This window comes from Chrysochloris asiatica, unplaced genomic scaffold, assembly GCF_000296735.1.
Source record: "Chrysochloris asiatica unplaced genomic scaffold, ChrAsi1.0 scaffold00408, whole genome shotgun sequence".
In the NCBI taxonomy this organism is placed as follows: Eukaryota; Metazoa; Chordata; class Mammalia; order Afrosoricida; family Chrysochloridae; genus Chrysochloris; species Chrysochloris asiatica.
Window position 1 is genome coordinate 672,034 of NW_006408926.1, and position 4,285 is coordinate 676,318.

Here is a 4,285-nt window from a genome sequence, read left to right on the forward strand (position 1 = left end):
ACGTTGGACTCATCTGTCATGTAGCTAGAAGTCTGTATATGGAAATGTTGCACTACTCTTCCATGTAGCTAGCTCTGTATATGTGTACATTTTGGACTCGTCTCCCATGTATCTAGCTCTCTGTTCATGGATATTTTGGATTGATCTGTTATGTAGGTACCTCTGAGTATATGAAGATGGTCGACTTGTCTGCCATGTAGCCTGCACTCTAAATATAAACATGTTGGACTAACCTGACACATAGATAAGAATCACTTTAAGGACATGTTGGACTCAACTGCCATGTAGCCAGCTCTCTCTGTATGACCATGCTGGACTCATCTGCCTGGCAGCTATCCCTCTATATATACACATGTGGGACTCATCTGAAAAGTAGATAACTCTCAGTATATGGACATATTGGACTCATCTACTATGTAGCTTTTACTCTTTATGTATATGGACATGTTGGACTATTCTGCCATGGAGCTAGCTCTCAATAAAAGCACAAGTAGGGCTCATCTGCCATGTAGCTAGAACCCTGTATATGGAAATGATGCACTACTCTGCCATGTATCTATCTCTTTGTGTATGGACACGTTGGACTCATCTGCCATGTAGCTAGAAATCTGTATATGGTAATGCTGAACTACTCTGCCATGTAGCTAGCTCTCTGAATATGTACATTTAGGACTTGTCTGCCATGTAGCTACATTTCTGTACATGGATATGTTGGACTGATCTGTCATGTAGCTAGCTCTCAGTATATGGACATTTGGGACTCATCAGACATGTAGCCTGCTCTCTGGATAGGAGCATGTTGGTCTCATCTATCTTGTAGCAAGCCGTCAAAATATACACATGTTGGACTCATCTGCCATGTAGCTAACTCCCAGTATATGGACATGTTGGACTCATATGCCATGTAGCTAGTACTCTGTATATGGACATGTTGGACTACTCTGCCATGTAGGTAGCTCTCTGTATATGGGCACGTTGGACTCATCTGCAATGTAGCTAGACCTCTGTATATGGACATGATGGACTACTCTGACATGTAGCTAGCTCTCAGTGTATGGATACGTTGGACTCATCTGCAATGTAGCTAGCTCTCTGTGCATGGATATGTTGGACTGATCTGCCATGTAGGGAACTCATCTGCCATGTAGCTAGAACTCTGTATATGGAAATGTTGCACTAGTCTGCCATATAGCTAGCTCTCTGTATATGGACATTTTGGACTCATCTGCCATGTAGCTAGCTTTCCATACATAGATATGATGGAGTGATATGCCATGTAGGTAGCTCTCTGTATATGAATATTTTGTAATTGTCTGCCATGAAGGTAGCTCTCTGTATATGGGTATGTTTGACCCATCAGACATGTAGCCAGCTCTCTCTCTGCATGAACATGTTGGACTCATCTGCCATGTAGCTATTACACTGTATATGGACATGTTAGACTACTCTGCGATGTAGCTAGCTCTCAGTATATGGACAAGTTAGACTCATCGGTCATGTAGCTAGAACCCTGTATATGCAAGTGTTGCATTACTCTGCCATGTATTTAGCTCTCTTTATATGGACACGTTGGGCTCATTTGTCATGTAGCTAGCAATATGTAAATGGAAATGTTGCACTACTCTGACATGTAGCTAACTCTCAGTACATGGATATGTTGGACTGATATGCTAATTAGGTAGCTCAGAGTATATGAAGATGTTCGACTTGTCTGCCTTGTAGCTAGCACTCTAAATATACACATGTTGGATGCAAATGAAACGTAGATTCCAATCAGTACATGGACATGTTGGACTCATCTGCCATGTTGCCAGCTCTGTGTGTGTGAACATGCTGGACTCATCTGCCCGGGCTCTAGCTCTCTAAATATTCACATGGTGGACTCATCTGAAAAGTAGAAAATTCTTAGGATATGGACATATTGTATAATCTGCCATGTAGTTTGTACTCTGTATATGGACATGTAGATAGCTCTCAGTATATGGGTCCATTGGACTCATCTGTCATGTAGCTAGAACTCTGTACATGCACATGCTGGATTACTGTGCCATGTAGCTAGCTCTCAGTAAATGGACACGTTGGACTCATAGGCTATGTAGCTAGAACCCTGTAAATGGAATTGTTGCACTACTTTAATATGTATATAGCTCTCTGAATATGCCATGAAACTAGTACGCTATACATGGATATGTTGGAGTACTCTGCCATGTAGCTATTTCTCTGTATGTGGACACATGGTACTCATCTGCTATGTAGCTAGAACTATGTATATGGAAATCCTGCACTATTTTGCTTTCTATATAGCTCTATGTACATTTGGATGTGTCTGCCAGGTAGCTGCATCCCTGTACATGTATATGTTGTACTGATCTACCATGTCTGCCATGTAGCTAGCTGTCAGTATATGGATAAGATGGACTCATCAGCCATGTAGACAACTCTTTGTATATGAACATATTGGTCTCATCTGCCTTGTAGAAAGCCCTCTAAATATACATATGTTGGACTCATCTGCCATGTAGCTAACTCCCAGTATATGGACATCTTGGACTCATCTGCCATTTAGCTAGTAATCTATACATGGATATGTTGGACTACTCTGCCATGTAGGTAGCTCTCGGTATATGGGCACATTGGACTCATCTGCAATGTAACTAGAACTCGGTATATGGACATGATGGACTACTCTGCCATGTAGCTATCTCTCAGTATATGGACATGTTGGAATCATTTGCCATGTAGCTAGAACTCTGTATATGGAAATGTTGCACTACTCTGTCATGTAGCTAGCTCTCTGTGTATGGACACGTTGGACTCATCTTCCATGTAGCTAGTACTCTGTATATGTACATGTTGGACTACTCTGCCATGTAGCTACCTCTCTGTATATGGACACGTTTGACTCTTCTGTCATGTAGCTAGAATTCTGTAAATGGAAATGTTGCACTTCTCTGCCATGAAGCTAGCTCTCTGTATATGGACATGTTGGATTCATCAGCCATGTACCAGCTATCCCTGTTTGACCATGTTGGAATCATCTACCTTGCAGCAAGACCTCTATTTCTACATGTTGGACTCATCTGCCATGGAGATAACTCTCAGTATATGGACATGTTGGAGTCAGCTGTCATGTAGCTAATATTCTGTATATGGAAATGTTGGACTTCTTTGCCATAGAGCTAGCTCTCAGTATATGGACACGTTGGACTCATCTGCCATGTAGCTAGTACTCTGTATATGGACATGTTGAACTCATCTGCCATTTAGCTAGCTCTCTGTATTTGGACACGTTGGACACATCTGTCATGTAGCTAGAACTCTGTAAATGGAAATGTTGCACTACTCTACCATGTACCTAGCCTCTGCTTATGGACATTTTGCACCCATCTGCCATGTAGCTAGCTCTCTGTGCATAGATATGTTGCGCTGATCTTCCATGTAGGTACCTCTCTGTTTATGAACATATTGGAATTGTCTGCCATGTAGCTAGCTCTCTGTATATGGACATGTTGGACTCATCAGTCATGTAGCCCACTCTCTCTATATGGAAGCGTTGGAGTCATCTGCTATATAGTTAGTCTTCTATATATAATCATGTTGGACTCATCTGCTATGTAGCTAACTCTCAGTATAAGGACATGATGGACTCATCTAACATTTAGCTAACTTTCACTATGTAGACATGTTGGACTCATCTGCCATGTAGCTAATTCTCAGTATATGGACATGTTGGACTCATATGTCATGTAGCTACTATTCTCTATATGGAAATGTTGGACTACTCTGTCATTTAGTTAGCTCTTCATATATGGACACGTTGGACTCATCTACCATGTAGCTAGAACTTTGTATATGGAAATGTTGCACTACTCTGTCATGTAGTTAGCTCTCTGTATATGGATATTATGGACTCCTCTGTGATGTAGACAGCTCTCTGAGCATGGATTTGTTGGACTGATCTGTCATGTAGGTAACTCTTTGTATATGAACTTATTGGACTTGTCTGTCATGTAGCTACCTGTCTGTATATGTTCATGTTGGACTCATGAGGCATGAAGCCAGCTCTCTCTGTATGAATATGTTGGACTCGTCTGCCTTGTCACTAGGCCTCTCTATACAAATATGTTAGACTCATCTGTCATGTAGCTAACTCTCAGTATATACACATGTTGGACTCATTTGGTATATAGCTAACTCTCAGTATATAGACATGTTGGAATTATATGCCATGTAGCTAGTACTCTGTATATGGACATGTTGGACTACTCTGCCATGTAGTTATCTC